Here is a 20,153-nt window from a genome sequence, read left to right on the forward strand (position 1 = left end):
ATTTTGGTTTTAGCAACCTTTCATCTACTGCTTTCTCAAATTGATTGAACTAACTATTTAGGCAAGTTAAAGGATTACTTTCTGTTACAATTTTTAAGCTAAACAACTAACATATTAAAGTTAATAAACATTAATTAAAACCTACTGACCTATATTTTCTCCAAAACGAAGTTTCATAACGTTCTAAAAGTTATATCTTTTATTCGCCGATGATGTCACGTTATCCTGCCCACTAGTTTCAGCACTGCATGTTCAAAATACTTAAACCAATAACTTTGTGTTTAAAAGTGCCATTTTGAAACCTAGGTATTGTAAACAGATTGGTACAGAGCAAAGGATACCCACGGAGTGGGTTTGGAAAACAATTAAATTTGCAGACAAGATTTCTGATATACGGTAGAGATATGTTAATTAAATGCTATTGATAAAAAGCGTATTTGGGGTAGTTAGCTAGTAACAGGCATAGAAAATATTTACTTACAGTGGCCCTTTAAAACATTTTCTTTGACCCATATCATAGGAACTATTTTAAAATTTATCACAATGCTTTTCAATGTTTTTTTTTAAACTAAATAAATCTTTTTTTTCTGATGGAGTTGTCCCTTTCAACCAGTGAGCAATAAATGCCTGGGTATGGTATCAATTACAGTTCTTATCTTACTTTAAATTAAAGGGACATGAAAAACATTTTTTTTCTTTCAATATTCAAATATAGCATACCATTTTAAGCAACTTTCCAATTTACATCTAGCACCTGATTTGTTTCATTCTCTTGGTATCCGTTGTTGAAAAGCATATCTAGATAGGCTCAGGAGCTTGAAACCAGCTGCTGATTGGTGGCAGAACTTGTATTCCCATTTTCATTGGCTTACAAATGTGTTCAACTAGCTCCCAGGAGTGCATTGATGCGTCTTCAATTAAAGATACCAAGAGAATGAAGCAAAATTGATAACAGAAGTAAATGGGAAAGTTGTTTAAAAATGTATAATCTATCTGAATCATGAAATAAAAATGTTTGAGTTTCATGTCCCTTTAAACTTTTGAGTAAACATTTTTCATGCAAAAAAAAAAATCTTAATGTGTTCAATAGCTGCTATTTCATATATACAGAAACATTTTGAGTACATTGTCTCTTTAAACTGCTTAAAGGGACATACTACTCAAATTTTTTTAACATACTGTATATATGAAAGAGCAGCACTTAAACATATTAAAAATAAAAAATACATTTTACCTGAAAAAGGTTATGGAAATCTGTTTAAAGTTCAATTTAAACTTAAACTAACAGGAAGTGCACTATTATGTCCTCTTTTGCTCACTGGCTGAATAGGACAACTCCCACAAAAAAAAGTTTTGTTTTGTATTCAGTAAAAGAACAAACATGTTTCATTAAACAAATAACTATTATTAATTTTGAAACATTATCTATAAGGGCCTGATGATCAAAGGATTATCCATCTTGGAAAAAAAGTTCAGACTTCACATGGGCTTAAGTCACTGAATGCTCAAAAGGAAAAGGGCAGAACTCTCCAGCACTGCAAGAGATCTCTCATTTCTCTATATGAAGGAGAGACAGACCCAGTGCAATATAATACTGCATGATATGAGAGTTTTGTTACACATACTTTGTGCATTGTATTTTATTTTACTTTACACTTCGCATTGGGTCCTTTCAGTTCTATAGCATTTAAGCTTTGCACTTTCTATTTTATATTTTAATACATTTAGATTATTTAGATCCAGCAGTCATTTTACAAACGTGTGTTATGTTTAATTAGGATTTATCAGCATACCAATTGTATCAAGAAATATTGGTTAGCAGTTAATCTTGGACTATAAGAAGTTCTGAATTAGAAGGCTACCACATCTTTTAATTATGTCCTACCAAACCCAGCATGATAGCGCCTGACTATGTGACCAAATAGTTTTCAAGTTCAAAACAACTGCAGATTCCTAGAATGAAGAGGATACTTTAAAGGCAACAGACAGTTTTGGTAGAATCTGAAAATTGTCTTGTTATTCAGAATAAAATACCTTCCCCTTTTGTGTGATTAAATGCTTAGGGACCTTTTCCACCCTATTAGGCAATTTGTTTTTAGTGTGTTTTTAGCTAGAAAATTTAACTTTTTGTTTTAATGTTTTGGCGGTTTCTCTGGGCCGCTAATGCATTTTCAACTTACCAAAAAAAGTCCTTTTTTTAACACAGAGACGAAAATTCTTTGTGGCTACAATCCATTTTCTTGATACTTTTCAACAAGTTTTAAAAACCATTTTACACTTATCAGTCATAACACCTAAAGGCACATGATAAAGTCCCAAACTGGTCTATCTTTGCAAGTATTCCAAGATAATTTGCAATAATTCAATTATGTTACACATGTGCAAGACACTCTGAAATGGCCACAGACCACATTTAAAAGATGTGTTTGTATACATGGTCTAGATTCATTAAACCTTTATTCATAGCTATTGTACAGTCTGTCAGCAGTGGGCGGATCAGCTGTATTAATTTTATTTGGTGAGTTACATTAAGCAGCATATGGACCAGAGCTTGTACCAGTCTGGATATATTGCACTATCTGTGGTTATTTTTTTCTAGATAAAGTATGACTCTATTGGGTTCCGATGCCTGTTATAAGGATTTTTTTAAAGAAATTATTTTTAGAATGACAGAATTCTTTTTTATTATGGAATTCCATTGATTGTTTTATGACAAACTTCTCTGAACTTTCTGTGGGACTTATAAATATCTTCCTTTCATAATTTATGTTTATTATTTATATAATCAATGTTTTTGTTTTAATGTCAGTTTGTGCACATTTTTTTCTTCTGCAATTTATTTAAATGTATCTTTGTTGTAGTTTACTTTGATATGCAATAAAGGGATTATCGATTACTTGCTACTATATGACTTGAAATCAGGTCTTTAGCTTTAATACACCTGTGTAGAGTATATTAGCGCTTCTGCTTTTTTGGTTACTAGCCGTTTTTTCTGCCAAATATTAGTTACACAACAATTTTGATTGAATCTAGGCCTGTGAATCATGTAGAAATGACAGAAACAAGCAGTGAACATAGAAGATAAAAAAATGATTGTTCCAGTTCAGCCATTGGTCACATGATTAAGTCACACACGAGTGGGCAGTTTGTGTTAAAGGGATGAGCCGGCTGAAGGAATTACACTGATGTGCTTGTGCTGCCTTGGTCCAAGAATAAAATTCCCCCCTCCCCCCAAACTAACTATGTCTAAACCCAACCATTGCACAGCATCCTTAAGGCAAAATAGTTTCATAGATATATACAAGTGACTTGGACACTTTTATATTATTTAAGCAAACCATATTCTCCCCATGTGATCTCCCTGTTAAGTGCTGCCTAGATCCCATGATCCCACCAGGACACATTATAGAGCCGGCCCTGTTAAAGGGATGTTACCCACTTGAAAGTAATGCAGCATGTTCAAACACTACACCTTCTCTGAGAGTCAGCAGTTGCTTATATGACAGAAATTAAGTCTTCTCTGACACAAAACACACCACTGCCAGCTCTCTAAGCCCAAATACTAGTGCACAAGCCCTTACAGCATATGTACAGATGCTGCTAAAAAACAGTACAAGAAATAACTTATACTATAAGCATTTTTACAAATGGGAGTATATTGTAAGAATGATTCTATTTAAAAATGAAATGTACCCATGCACATTTCAATTTTTACCTTTCTATCCCTTTAAGTTTAATAAATTATACCAATATATGTAATACAATATATTTAAAAAACAGAGCTGAAAACTGTATCGGGTGAGGAAGAAATTTTCTTTAACATTAAGTATATTAAAGGGATATGAAACCCAATATTTTTCTTTCATTATTCAGATAGAGCATGCAATTTTAAACAACTTTCTAATTTAATTCTAATATCATTTTTTCTTTATTCTCTTTATATATTTTGTTGAAAATCGGAGGCATAACTAGAAACCACAGGGTCCAGGTGCAAGAATCTAAGAAGGGCCCCCCCCACCCCACCCTACCCAAAAAGGTGAATTTGATACATATCTCTTTTTTTTTACATTTAGCACAGAAAAAAAAAAGTGAATCAGATGACATGTCTGCAAAAGGAGGTACCCTGTGCCCACAGATGGTTTGACCCCCTATTACTGTATATAGTGACACTGTTTAACCCACCAGTACTGTATATAGTAAACTAGTGACACAGTCTGTAATCTGATGACTGGCCTGACCCTACCCATCCAAGTACTTTATAAAGTGACCACAGTAGTCTGTGACATGGTCCAGCCCCCCATACTGTATATAGTGGTACTGTATAGTGACACTGTTTACCCCCCATGCTGTAGTAACAGGGTCTGTAATTGCTGGTTCCACAAACACACACACATACATGCATAAATTCACACACAGTCATATACATACATACACACACACACATAAACACCAATGGGTAAAACAGAAACACTAACCCCTGTAGTCAGAGACAGAGACACTAGTGAAGCATCACATCACACTCACATGATAACAGTGCAGGCAGTGGCAGGTCAACGTTTTTTTTATTGCAGTTGCGACCTCTGCACCCCCTGTAGTTCCGTCCCAGTTAAAAATCTTGGACATATGCTTGGGAGCCGGCCCCTTTCTGGAGCACTATATGGCAGTAATTTAGATTTTTTATTATCCGTTTGCAAGAGCACTAGATGGCAACACTATTTCCTGCCATGTAGTGCTCCTGACGCCTACCTAGGTATCTCTTTAACACAGAATATCACGGGAACAAAGCAAATTTGATAATATAAATAAATTGAAAGCTTTTTAAAAATGATATGCTCTATCTGAATCACAAAAGAAGATTTTTAGGTTTCATATCCCTTTAATTAAACACACACGCACACATGCAATAATAACTTCTCACAAATAACTGTAATAGGCTTCAAATTGATATTGGCTGCTTTCAGTAGTGACTGCAAAATCCCACATTTTTTTAGCAAAAGTTTTCAAAGTTTAATAGTTATAAACAGGGATGGAAAAATATCACTAAAGTTTACTTGTCATAGGCTAAAATGTACTATCCCAGAGGAGAAAAGTTACTAATCCACTCCATGTTAAACATAGGAAAATGTCAAAAGTTACTCATCTGCTGTAATTTCTCACTTTTTCAGGGCTAGTGGACTAGTGCACATTTCCAGCCTTGGTTTTAATTATAAAAATGTTATATCTCATTTATGTAGCTGAGGAACAATTAGAATATGTTTTGTTGAGAGTAAAGAATAAAAATCACTACTTCACCACTGCCAGAAATAAATATTTGTATTTAGCAGCTAAAAAAAAAGTAGTTTTGTATTTTTGAATTATTTTTTAATCCACTTTTAAACACTCACGTTTTGATTTTTATAATGAATTAACAATGTGTATTCAAACAAATGATTGTGCAAATGTAAATTTCATAGTGGCAGCCTGTGCTTTTAACTGAACATTTTATTGAAAAGGAGCAATTCAACTTGATCTCAGGACTTGCTTTTCTTGCTTGCACCCAAAGCTTTGCATTTCCATGCTGCAAAGACAAGGGGACAATAGTAGAAGCAGCAGGATTTCATGTAGTAACACATGGCCTGGACATGCAAGTTCACAGTTCAACTAATTGAAGAGATTTTTTTTTTTTAAATAAACAGCTTGCTGGAGTATGTCCCACAATCATTCAATCCACACATTTATATTAACTAACAGATTCAGACAAGCCTTCTAGCCTTTAAAGAAAAGAAAAATAGAATGTATGATTGGCAGCAAGCAGTAGCAGCTATTTCCAGCATGGGGTTAACTTTAGTGGAGAAAAAAAAATAACGTTAAACTCAGTCATAAATTCATATAAATTTAGTGAGAAAAATCTCTCTAATTCACATATCCTATGGAAGTGATTTACTAAAGTTATCAAATTGTAGAAATATTAATAAGATCGGAACAATCATCTAAACTAAAAGAAGTGAGGGAATTCAATGAAGTGCTATTCTATGAAGCAAAGTCACTAAAATGTGTGGTTTCCCTTAAGATGTTAGATTATACATTACAAAAAAAACACAGACAGAAAAAAAATGTAAAACATTTTTTTCTTCCTGAGCCAGATCTTTAAAGGGTTAAATATTCTCTCCCATGAGAAAAATCTCTCCCCTATATTATTGTATGGATTGGTTACCTCACACTTAAATCACTTTAATATGATATCATATGAAATGCAACAATATCCCTCGCTGAAGAGCTTCTTTGAATTCTAAGGACTCTGTGGGAGTGTGGAAAACTCCACAATTAATGTGTTATCCTGGGGAGATGTTTGCTAAGATTTGGAATTACCTCACACACTTGTGAGTCAGTGGCAGGGCAATTGGATAACCGGATTTGAAGAGCAATTTCTCACTAAAGAGTTAAATAAATTGCTATATAGAATAGGAAATATAAAACAAAAATATCAAAAGTCTTACATTTTAGAGAGGGACATTACTTTTGTGAAATAATACCATATGGTGGGATTTAAGAGAAATGTATCACTGTATTTTGTTTGCTTCCATGAGAGAAATATATTTTTTTTTGCATTTCAATTCCAATAGATCACTGTCCCTATAAACTGTGTGTATATGCATTTTAACACATGAATCACTAACAGGCAAGAACGAAGTGATAACCTAGACCTGCAGGTTTGATATCTTAGTGTGAAGTATTTCATTATCTGAGAAGTGTCACTAAGTAACCTCTTATCTGCCAGACAAGGCTACATACATCACTATGCCACACACTACAGATGTGTCTTGCTGAGAAGGGGTTAACACAACTCTTCTGTTTGCGTATATCCCACTGTGAGGGTCCAAGTGGTCCCAGGGGATTGCAAGGGGGTTGTGAGAACTGGTCATCAGGGCTGATCACTCCCCTCTACCTTCCCTTCAGCACCTCCCACTCTCACTCTTTTTATAGAGCTTCCCCTCTACCAATCTCAGGTTACTCTGAGTTTTACAGACCTGCAGTCCTTTCCCCCCTGCCTGCAGCATTTGGGAAGAGACACCCAGCCCGGGCTCTGGGATTGGGTAGCTTGTCTTGACACAGCCCCGCTGAGTGCCGCTGGAGGACGTGTTTAAGCAGATGGTTGGGGTTAGTGTGTGTCATCACGTTGGAGTGGGGATTAGAGCAGGAAGGTTGCTTTGCTGAAGCTGTGTGGTCTTTTATTGCAAGTGCTGTGTGCTTTAGACATAAGCAAGAAGGACGTCTGAGACACAAAAAAGGGGAAAGAAAGGCGTAGGGTGCATGGAACTGTCTGCCCTGCACAGGTAAAGTGAAATGCTGCTTTTGTATTTTGCGTGGAGTACACTTGTCAGATGTTTGCTGATCTCTTATCAATGCAGTTATTGTGCATGAGAGATAACTAACTGCAGTCTGCCCTTCACAACTTACTGTGCACTATCACCAGGACTGTGACAATGATCATTCATTACTGGTTTTATGACCTCTCAGTTATTCAGGAAACTGGTATAAAATGTTAAATAACTGCAGTGTGACCATGGAGGCTTATGATTTATTTTTATACTAGAGGGGCTCCAAATTGGTCACTTGAGGATGTTATTTTATTTTACTGTATGAACAAACTCTAGAAAAATAAATAAGCTAGATATATCATGGTTTTATATAAGCAGGTGTATATACTTTAGCTAGATATATGCTACTGTTTTGGCTTGAATTTATGCAATGTAATTGATATGCATGGATAAATAATTGTTATCTCACAGACCTAGACAGGCATACAGAGAGGACAGTTTCTAACGTTTAATATCTTAATTAAAACAATTGCTGCTTGAAGATAACCGATTCTTTGAAGAAAAAAAATAGTACTGAAAAAATGAATTGATAATACAAACCTGTTTTAATTTTTATATTGAGGACCAGATTAAAAGCAATGGAGGGAAATATTGTGACCCACAGTGTTTAGGTTAGACAATTGGTAATTTATTGTTCACAAACTTAGACAAGCTTCTAGGAAGTGTCAAAAATGTCATTCTCATGACTAAAATAGGATACTGCAGTGCAAGAAAGCCACTGTGTGGGAATGTTTAGTATAAGTGTGTGATTTTATATAAAACTGAGAAAATGTCACTATACTTTTATTCAGTTGGCATTTAGGCTGCATTTAGTAAAACACTAAAACTTGTATTTTGCAGGTATATTTAATGATTCACTGTGAACTTCAAATGTATATGCTAGCAGTTTGGTCATTCAGGGTTAAATTGGTAAAGCCCTAGAATATTTTTATTCAACTACCAGTACAAAGGTCTAAATGAAGCCCCTCTAGAAATAACCTAGTGCAAGCAAGTGGGGCATGAAGTTGTGTAACAAGTCAGACTGTATTATTTATGCTTGTCATTGGATATACCTGTATTCATGTCAGATGTCAAGGTTTGTGTCACTTTTGCTTGAGGGTTAGCTAAAAAATCTTTAAAGGAATTTAATGAATTGAACAACCACAGTTCTGTTGTGTGTGGGTTTTTTATACATATCATTGATAAACTCGTTTCTTTGAAAATGTTAAATATTAAAATCATGACTTCCACCATAATTTAGATTAAATTGATCTTTCATTATTCAAATAGAACGTGCAATTTAACTTTACTTCTATTATCAATTTACTATCTGGCAGCAGTTTTACAAGAATGTTATCCATTTGCAAGAGCAGTAGATGGCAGCACTATTTCCTGTCATGCAGTGCTACAGATGCCTACCTAGGTATCTCTTCAACAAAGAATATCATGGGAACAAAGCACATTTGATAATAGAAGTGAATTGGAAACTTTTTTTTTTTTAAAGTGTATGCTCTGTCTGAATCACAAAGGAAAAACATGGTTTCATATCCCTTTAATGGCTATACACATTTAGCTATAATGCATTAGCAGCTTTATATTAACCTTTGTATCTGTGTTCAGGCTAATGTACATATATTCATTTTCTTTCAATTTGTTAAATGCAAGTTATTGTGCTATGGTTTAAAGGGATAAAACATTTCTACCCTGAACATGAAATTAACCATTTACTCGTGCCAAAAATATTTTTGGTTGAAAAAAATAAATTTAAATTGAAGTTAAAGGGATATGAGTCTTATTTTTTTTTTTAATTCAGATAAACAGCGTTCCAATTTACTTTTGTTTTCTATTTGCTTCATTCTTTTGGTATCCTTTGTTGAAAAACATACATAAGTAGACTCTGGAGCAGCAATGCACCGCTGGAAGCTGGCTACTGATTAGTGGTTGCACAAACATGCCCCTTGTCACTGGTTCACCCAATGTGTTCAGCTAGCTCCCAGTAGTGCATTGCTGCTCCTTCAACAACGGGTTCCAAGAGATTGAAATAAATTGGAAAGTTGCTTAAAATTGCATTCTTTATCCTGAATCCTGAAAGGAAACATGTACGTTTCATGTCCCTTTAATATTGCAGTATTGGTTTTGTTATTCCTACTAAACCCTACTGGCTAATAAGAACATCTGCCACTGCTTTATTGGTGGAGAGGGACATGCCTCTGTAAGAAACAAGAAAATACTGATTTATTCAGCACAGGAACTTGAAGTTTTCAAAAACCTGAAATACATTTTTAAATGGCTTTTTTTTAGATGAAACAAAGGCAGATTTGTTCAACCTTAGGATCATTAGCCTTATTTATGGTCCCTCCACTTTTTTCCACTTTTTTTTTTACATATTTCACATTCTACACTACCTCTTCCCATTTGCAACCCATGCAGTTGTGCTTTATTTCTGTTTTAGCTTTGAGAATCCAGTGTAATGTATACGTTTCTTGTCCTGTTTTTTTTGTTTTTTGTTTTTTGTCTGTGTGTGGCATGAACTTACTAAAATAATTGCGCATTTGAAGTGTGTTTACAGAGATGAATATATATCATAATTGTTTTATCATTATTATAATATCCTTATCATTTCTTTTTATAGTGATGCCAAATCCCTTAGAGCTTTTTTTAATAAATGTAATTTTTTTAAAATTTTGTTAGCCAGCCTTCTAAAATAAATTAAAAAAATAGCAATGTGACACAGCATTTCAACAGGGTGAATATCCCTGAGTCTTAATTGTGATTATTTTTTGTCCACAACCCTCAAAATCCTATAAATTACACTTTTATAACCATTATTATTCTGTACAGTAGTGCATAATATAGCTGTTTATAATGTGCAATATATTAGGACTAATGAAGAATGCATTTTTCACTTAAAAATGTAATACTGGAACAAAAATAGGGAATTGGTGATGAGGTAACAAATACATAAATCCATGGAACTAGCTGGAATATGGTGACTACAATAAAGGGATATATATGTATAGAGAGAAATTCCAACCTTATAGGGACACCAAATGTAAACTTTCATGATTCAGACACAGCATGCAATTGGCTATATCTATTTTGTCTTAAAAAATCAAGAACAAAAACAAACAAATATCACTTTTAGTTTTTTGTGTGTTTTTTTTAAAAAAAAGAAATTAGATGTTGGTGGCTTATGAAGCAAGGTTTCTATTCAACTTACTCATTGCTGCTCATGAAGAGCATGCAGCTGTTGAGCCAATCAGGAGCTGCATATGCAGATAGTCACTAATCACTGGCCATCTTGGTACACACATTTTAACTCATTATAAAATGATTAAACACATAGTTACCTTCAAGCATTTATTAGTAATAATAATTTTATTTTGCATACTGTTTCATTTAAAGAGAACATTATACTGTAACATTTGCTCCTGTTTAATATGTTCCCAATTCATTATTTTACCTGCTGAAGTGTATCAGATTGTTTACAAATGTCTCCATTACCTTTATTTTGTCATTATTTAATAAGTTGTTTTTGCCAGTTGAAACCCCCACCTATGCTGAAAACGTCAGTACTGCAGCACTGGCTATAAAAAAAGCTATGTAAGCAAGAGGCAACAGCAGAAATCAACATCTCAATAGGGGATTGGAGAAAAGCAAGAGAACAGCCTATTTAAAAGGGTTTTTCTGCAGCAACTTTGATAACGATTAACTTTTATCATCATTAACCCTTTTGTGCCCGGCACAAGTGTTTAATATGGGAACAAAATTCCGATATAAACACTTGCTGCAAAAATGAAATGACACGATCATGGATGCGACCACATGATTTCAAGCCCGGGTTCAGATCATGGCAGACTGCCTACGCTGCTAGGCACGGCCCCAGTCCAAACTTGAGTTCATCAAAAGGGGGAGGCTACAGGACGTGGACGCCTTATAAGGTAGGATGTTCTCAATGCTGTCCTTTGGTGTTAAAGCCCAGCGCTGTTGGGACAGCATGGAACGTCCTAACGGCGTGAAGGGGTTAAGATATAACATTTCAGAGAGCACTCTTTAGTAATGCAAGCCCTTATTCATTCAGTTACCTCTTTTTATTCACAGCTCCAAAAAATCATGCATAGGGTGTTTGCCAAAATACATTTTGATTGATATTTAAAGCCTGTGGTTTTGTTGATGAATTAAGAAAGACCAGATATAGTCATAGACTAATGTTTGAACTCTCATTAAAACTATCTTCAGAACAATGGTTTGTGCTCATCATGTGCATAGTCTGCACGGCGGCAAAATCCCAAACAGCCTAAAAAGTGACAGATATGTATGAGCTGGTTTAATTCAGTTTGTCTTAAAGTAATTAAAAGCTTACATTATTACACAACATTGAGTTTGCAGTAGTATTACAGAGTATAAAGTATTATATCTAAGAATTGATTCTGACAGATTTTTAAAGAGAAACAAAAACAATTTCTGAAAGTATTTAGTAGCCTAAAGAAACATTTTTGGAGCCCAGCATTCCGTTTCCTAAATTAAGCTTGAATTTAATATTTTGAAATGTCTGTCATCAGTTATGTTTTCATTTATCAAGCTTTAATAGAAAGTGTATTCCTTTCTTGAGAGTTAAACAGTGATTTCTCATCTTTAAAATATATTTCTAGAAGCCCTCTGTTAAATATATAAAATGTTTACATAAGAGTGTGGCAGGTGCAGCCAATCCAGTTATGTTCTGTTTGAGTGAATATGTCCTGTACCATCTAAATGTACTTGCAGAGCAGAAATTCTCAGTGTCTGGATACTATAGTCATTGCAGCTGGCTAAGTGTGTCACCATGAGTCAGGCAAATGATGACGGGACCTGTGAGAATGGCTAAAATTATTTACCCACATAACCCAACTTGTTGCTGTTATTAATACTGAAAATCAGTTATGGTTCCTTCATAGATGGCAAAAATGAGCCAGTCACAGATGCATTATGATTAATTGTGACAAGTTTATAGCAATGTCCTTTATGCTAATCTTGCAGAATTCAAATGTGAAAACAGTTTATTTTTTGTTTTGCTATATATATATATATATATATATATATATATATATATATATATATATATATATATATATATAAAATATTTTTTGCATTTATGTTTGTATATGGTCAGTTTTGTTCTGAGGACTTGCCAAGAGTCAAAATAAAATCTATAGTCAGAATATTTCCCTCTCCCATTCCTGCCTGAGGGCCCTGCAGATAAAGTGGTTAGTTTCTTCATCTGCACACACAGTGTCCACCTCCCTCCATGCTCAGTTACCCTATTACCTGCATGGAGGTCTTTGTTCCTGGGATAGTTTCCTCCTCCCTCTCCCTCAGGCTTGGCTATTCTGCTTTAATAGAGTTTCAGAACACTAGGGACTGGGGCCACTCAGTCTCTCGGACCTGAATATGACCCTGGTTTTAATTCAACTGATATATACTATTCAAATGTACAAATACACTTGCTTAAATGGGCATGAAACTCAAACATTTTCGAAAGGGGGTCATTTAGCTCAAATCCATGAACTAAGGGAATAACACATCACACATACACAAATCAGGTATACCTATGCGCTCAAAGGCGGCGTCCTGCCTGCAAGCTGCTGTGATTTAACCCAGGGATGCCCTGACGAAGTCACGCACAGTGACGACACTCTTCGATGGGTGGGGCCAGAGGGGCTCTATGTTACTTATGAATGTGTTCAGCTGTTTAAAAAGAAAACTTATATAGTAACGCTGAATTGGACTTCATTTGTAACTAGCAGCCCTTTTGACATTTGATTGATACAATGGTGATATAGATAAATGTTTGGCTGTTATTTGAATACAATTTATATAACGTTACTAAACTTAGCAATCGCACATTTAGATGAGTGCCTTTGACTGCACTTTTTAGAACTAGAGAACAAGCAGCTTGCAGGCAGGACGCAGCCTTTGAGCGCATAGGTATATCTGCTATTTGTATGTGTGATGTGTTATTCCCTTAGTTCATTAATTTGATCTAAATGACCCCCTTTGGTACCTTGGCCCTCTTTTATTTCAAACTTGGTGTTGAGACCAGACACAACTAAGTGGAGGTGGTTGTGATATACCCATCTCTGAGTCCTAATTTTAGTCCTTGATTGTGTTGCATATACAGGTAGCCCTCAGTTTACGCCGGGGTTAGGTTCCAGAAGGAATGGTTGTAAATCGAAACCGTTGTAAATTGAAACCCAGTTTATAATGTAAGTCAATGGGAAGTTGTCATAAGTAACACCTAATACGTTATTTTTAAAGCTTTGAAATGAAGACTTTAAATGCTAAACAGCATTATAAACCTAATAAAATAATCACACAACACAGAATATATAATTAAACTAAGTTAAATGAACAAAACATTTGCTAAACAGCATTATAAACCTAATAAAATAATCACACAACACAGACGTCACTTGCATTTTTCTGAAAAAAGTTATTTCTATGCATTACAATCTGGACTGATTTAAAGACAGGAAGATATTGTTCCTTTAAAATCTGCTCGATAGCTCAGGTCTGGTTAAACTGATTAATTTCAGCTTGCTTGGCTTTGCTGCAACACAAGCGGACAGCTCCACCTACTGGCTATTTTAATAAATGCACTGCTTCTCAATGCTTTTCAATAGCAGTCACATAACAAAAGGTTGTTATTCTGAAACGGTGTAAACTGAACCGTTGTAAACCGAGGGCCACCTGTATATTAAATAAAATTTAATATTTGTAAATAATATAGTGTTTAATTCAGCACTGGGCTTTAAAGCCCCTAATCCCTATTGATACCTAATAAAGATCATCTGTCTGAATTATGAAAGAAAAAAAATTGGGTTTCATGTCCCTTTAATGACCTAATGAGATGTTTGGAACTGCTTTCTCAATAAACTTATATCTCTCAGTCACGCTGGGCCACCAAGAACTTTGGCGGGCAGGACGTTGCCATTGAACCACAGTTTGTGCAGCCCTGGTTTAAAGGAACCTTGTTTTCTCACATTAGATGATTCCACATTACTAATATTTATAACAAAATAGCCACTCTTACCAATTATTCAGATGGAGTGTAACAGTGATCACAAATGGAACTAAAATACAGGTGTTGCTTTATATCTCCCCCTGCTTCTGACAACTGTTATAAATGTCTTTACATCACTGAGCTATGCTTTGTGATACATTTGGTTTTACCTACGTAATGTGCTTGCTAAACACACCAAGGTGGAAAATATGTCAAATCACAGACGCATTTCTAGACAGAAGAATAAAAAAAAACATTGAAATGTATCTGAGATTTATTAGTGCTATTGAAGAAACACAGTTGTGCGAACTTAAAAGAAGTAAAGTAATTATCCGTTGTGCAATAAATAGAACATTCAAATTGCTCTGCCTCTGGGGAAGTCCAGCCTGTTGTCAAAATGTAATTTACTGTTCCAGGTGGTGAACACGCAGGCAAAATATTTATGGTGGATACTGCATTCCTAACATGTGCTTTTCTGTTAACAGCAGTTGTGCAAGTGTTGCATCTATTAACAGTTTTATTGAAATATGAAAATATGATATTCCCCAAAGCATTATATTAAAATGTGAAGAATGTATTTGATAAATATTTACTGTTCTTAGGGGATTATTTTCAAATTTTCAAAAAAAAGTCAAACCTTCTTGCAACACATGAAGTTATATATAGAATATTGTCATATTGTAAAGGTCAGCCGTGAAGTCAGCCATGAAGTGCAAGCTTTATTGATCGTGTGCAAAGAAAATGCAGCTCCCAGGATCTGTCAACAAAAATATAAATATAAAAATATAAATATGAATGTATTTTATCAGACCAATAAAGAAGCATTAAAAGTGTTTAATCTCTGCCTGTCCCTATTAGACAGCTGGGCATATGAGTTTACATGACAAAGGAAGTACAGGTGGTTTTAGGGAACTTGTGTAACTCTGAAAGCTTGAGGCAATACTTACAGAGATTTTCACAGAATATGTTCAACTCTAGTCCTGAAGTTGGGAAGTTAAAAAAAAAATACTCAGATAAGTACATAAGTTTTTTTAAAAATAAATAAATACATTTTTCCTTATGACAGCAGGCCGGCAATCCTCAGCCTGCTTCTCATGCTGTACTTAGCATATCGATGACGAATCCGGCTTCCTCCAATCATTGTGTGGCCTCACGAGCTGGACGCCTTGGATGCAGGCAATGATTGGAGGACAGTACAGCAGGAGCTGTGGGAGGAAGATCATCGGTCTGCTGTCATAAGAAAAAAAGGTAAGTATTTAAAAAAAACGCTTAAAGGGACACTCAAGTCAAAATTAAACTTTCATTATTCAGATAGAGCATGCAATTTTAAACAACTTTCCAATTTACTTCCATTAAAAAAAGTGAACAGTTTTTTTATAGTTAAACTTTTTGAGTCACCAGCTCCTACTGAGCATGTGCAAGAATAAGCGTATATGCATTTTTGATTGGTTGATGGCTGTCACATGGTACGTGTATGCATTTGTGATTGGCTGATGGCTGTCACATGGTACAGGGGGAGTGGAAATAGAGATAACTTTTAAAATTGTCAACAACAAAAAATCTTCTATTCATTTGAAGTTCAGACTAAGTGCTATTGCATTGTCTTGTTATCTTGCATTTGTTGATTATGCAAATCTACTGTGTTTAATGAATGAAAGTGCCCCTGTTTTTAAGAGTATTTTTAAAAAACAGGCACTTTTCTCATTAAACTTTACATTTACTTTAAGGGGTGGTTTGAAAAATATTTACAGAATATTTAAATGTATTTCATTTCATTACATTTTATATATTTTTCTTGCCAGAGTGTCCCACAGAAGGATTAAATAGACATTGCAATTAAAGGGATATCAATCCTAAAAATGTTCTTTTGTGATTCAGACAGCGCATACCTTTTTAAACAAGTTTCCAATTTACTTCTATTATCAAATTTGCTTTGTTCCCATGATATTCTGTGCTGAAGAAATACCTAGGTAGGCATTTGGAGCACTACATGGCAGGAAATTGTGCTGCCGTCTAGTACTCTCGCAAATGGATAACATTCTTGCAAAACTGCAGCCATATATTTTCTACCAAGAGAATGTAGAAAATATGTTAATAGGAGTAAATTTTAAAGTTATTTAAAATCTCATGTTCTATCTTAGTCAGGAAATAAAAATGTTGGGGTTTATATCCTTTTAACCCCTTCCCACCCTTAGGACATTCTATGCCGTCCTAACCGTACTGAGCTTTAACGCCCTTAGGACAGCAAAGAACGTCGTAGCCTTTTGGCTGTACTGAAGCCAAAGGTGCTTCCCGAATGGGATCGCGGGCTGAAAAGTGTGCTTAGCGCCATAGGCACTCCCCCCAGACACAAACCCATCATGGGGATTGCATGAACGATTGCGTGATTTCACATTTTAGCTTATTTGTTTACATCGGAACTCTGTGTTATTGCACTTATTAACCCCTAATCTGCCATTAACCCACATCACAACAAACCTTATAAATCTATTAACCCATAATCCGCCAAACCCACATTGCAACAAACCTAATAAATCTATTAACCCCTAATCCGTCAAACCCCCACAACGCAAATAACTAATTCAGTTACTAAGCCTTCTAACCTAACACCCCCTAAATTAACCCCAATTACCTAAATTAAAAAATACTAAGTTACAATGAAAATAAAAAAGATAACATTACTTAAAAATAAAAAACTAAGATTAAATTAATCTAAGATTACAAAAAATAAAGTCTAACATTAAATAAAATAATAAACCAAATTATCAAAAATAAAAAAAGTTAAACTTAATACATATGAAAATAAAAATGCCCCCCAAAATAAAAACACTCCCTAATCTAATAATAAATTACCAATAGCCCTTAAAAGGGCCTTTTGTAGGGCATTGCCCTAAGTTAAACAGCACTTTTACCTTAAAAAATACTAAGTCTGTCCCCCCTCTAACAGTAAAACCCCCACCCACCAAACCCCCAAAATAAAAAAAACTAACACTTAAAAAATCCTAAACTACTCATTGCCTGTTCAAATCAGCCAATAGGGTTTCAGTAGCTCTCATTCTATTTGGTGATTTAAATTTGAAGAATCAAATCAGCCAATAGGAATGCAAGGGACGCCATATTTAAACGCGTACCTTGAATTCACTATTCAGTGTACAGGGGAGATCGTACAAAGACACACTCCATGGCTCTGTGTTTGCTGGTACTGCTCCACACTCCTCTGTGCTCTACGCCGGCTTGGTCCTGGATGAAGAAGGAAGAGGTCCCCACTTGGAAGAAGATGTCGGCGGCTTGGAAGAAGACTTCACCACCTGGAACAGGACCTTCTCCGTTGGACTTCAGGAACGTTGAGTACCTATTTGGGAGTTAGACATAGGCTTTTTTTTTATTTTTTGGGGGTTTGTTTTTTTTTAGATTTTTTTTAGAGATTTCTTGGGCACTCTTAAAAGAGCTGAATGTCTTTTTAATGGCAGTAAAAGAGCTGAATGCCCTTTTAAGGGCAATGCCCATACAAATGCCCCTTTCGTGTGAATGGGTAGTTTAGGATTTTTTAGTGTTAGTATTTTTTAAGGTAAAAGAGAGGTTTTACTTAGTTCAATGCCCTAAAAAAGGCTCTTTTAAGGGCAATTGGTAGTTTAGTATTAGATTAGCGGGTGTTTTTATTTTGGGGTGCTTTTTTATTTTTATAGGGATTAGGTTTAATTTTTTATTTTAGATAATTTGGTTTATTATTTTTTGTAATGTTAGATTAATTTAATTTTAGGTTTTTATTTTTAAGTAATGTTAGCTTTTTTTATTTAATTGTAAGTTAATATTTTTTAATTAAGGTAATTGGGGTTAATTTAGGGGGGTGTTAGGTTAGGGGTCTTAGTAATTTAATTAGTTGTTTGCGTTGTGGGGGTTTGGCGGATTAGGGGTTAATAGATTTATTAGGTTTATTGCGATGTGGATTAATGGCGGATTAGGGGTTAATATATTTTTATATATTTATATTTTATTAGTTAATGTGGTGGGGGTTAGCGGTTGACAGGTAGATAGATATTGCGCCTGCGTTAGGTGTTTGTTAATATTTTCAGCCAGTTACAGGAGTTACGGTGCTCACATACTTGCTGCACCTGCCTATGTGTGGCAAGTTGAAAATGGCAGCGTAAGTCCTTGCGCTGAATATGAGGTACCGATTTGCAACAAAGTTCTATGTTATCTTATGGGAGTAAAAATTGCAGGCGACGGGTGAAATATATGTGATATATTTTGATATAACAGGTTGGGTTGGGGTATTACAATCCTATAATGAAACCCAGACTCTGCCTCCTAGATAAATACAAATTATCCCAAAATTAATTTGCAAATAACATAAACTTCAAAGAAACATAAAGGATGGCACATTGACTGCTGGAATGGGTATAGAATAATATAATAAAATAGCAATATATATATATATATATATATATATATATATATATATATATATAATGTTCACCACAGAAAATTCAACAAGAACTTAGTACCATTATTACTTCAAATGCTGCTCAGGATTATACTGATTGCAATATGATTAATATATGTTCTAAAATGAGATGCAAGCCAATACTAATGTTATAAGATACAAGTGTAAAAATAAAATAAATCTGATGGTTCACGTGCTATTGTTAAGCGTTTACAAATGTAATAGTGACGATATGAATTAAATATCAAATCTCTACTATGTTGATATTCTCTGGGACTTGAATATAGTAAAAAATGACAGTGATTTGGCAGTATAGTATAAATATGTATTCTAATAGAAACAATCTCTACTTATAAATATAAAATTAGATTCTAATACAATACAAATCAAACACCAGTGTATCCATTCATACTGGGCTAAAAAATGTTATAATTAAAATGTAAATACTACGAATTAACCGCACTTTTAATTATATCATTTTTTAGCCTCGTATGAATGGATACACTGGTGTTTGATTTGTATTGTATTAGAATCTAATTTTATATTTATAAGGAGAGATTGTTTCTATTAGAATAAATATTTATACTATACTCTCATACCACTGTCATTTTTTACTATATTCAAGTTCCAGAGATTATCAACATAGTAGAGATTTGATATTTATTTAATATCGTCACTAATACATTAGTAAACGCTTAACAATAGCACATGAACCATCAGATTTATTTTATTTTTACACTTGTATCTTATAACATTAGTATTTGATTGGATCTCATTTTAGAACATATATTAATCATATTGCAATCAGTATAATCCTGAGCATATATTTTGATACCTAAACCGCGTAAAAACCGGCATCGCCGGCTTTTGCGGGTGACGCTGCATATGTAATCTTGCCCCATATATTACACCTTTACATTGCGTGCTCTACTACACAGGTGGGCTTGTGAGCTTACATGATAAAGGAAGTACAGATGTGTTTTTAGGTAATTGTAACTTTAAAAGCTTGAGGCAATTCTTACAGAAATTTTCACAGAATATGTTCAACTCTAGTCCTGAAAATATTAAAGGGACATGAAACCCATTTTTTTTCTTTCATGATTCAGATAGATCATGCAGTTTTAAATAACTTTCCAATTTATTTCGATTATAAAATTGTATTTCTTCTGTTAAGTGTGATCAGTCCACGGGTCATCATTACTTGTGGGATATTAACTGCTCCCCTACAGGAAGTGCAAGAGGATTCACCCAGCAGAGTTGCTATATAGCTCCTCCCCTCTACGTCACCCCCAGTCATTCTCTTGCACCCAACGACTAGATAGGATGTGTGAGA

At 34.6% G+C, this 20,153-nt stretch overlaps 1 protein-coding gene across 2 annotated transcripts in view; it reads left to right on the forward strand.

Moving 5' to 3' along the window:
* The first annotated feature begins 7,031 nt into the window (after window positions 1–7,031).
* Window positions 7,032–20,153, forward strand: part of SULF1 (sulfatase 1) — a 228,259-nt gene continuing 215,137 nt past the window's right edge. The window contains exon 1 of one of the 2 annotated variants that reach the window (XM_053715105.1): window positions 7,032–7,313. The gene's annotated coding sequence lies outside the window, so the exon portion shown is untranslated. The remainder of the gene's footprint in view (window positions 7,314–20,153) is intronic. The other variant, XM_053715103.1, reaches the window with a different exon arrangement.

Source organism: Bombina bombina, chromosome 5, assembly GCF_027579735.1.
Source record: "Bombina bombina isolate aBomBom1 chromosome 5, aBomBom1.pri, whole genome shotgun sequence".
Classification (NCBI taxonomy): domain Eukaryota; kingdom Metazoa; phylum Chordata; class Amphibia; order Anura; family Bombinatoridae; genus Bombina; species Bombina bombina.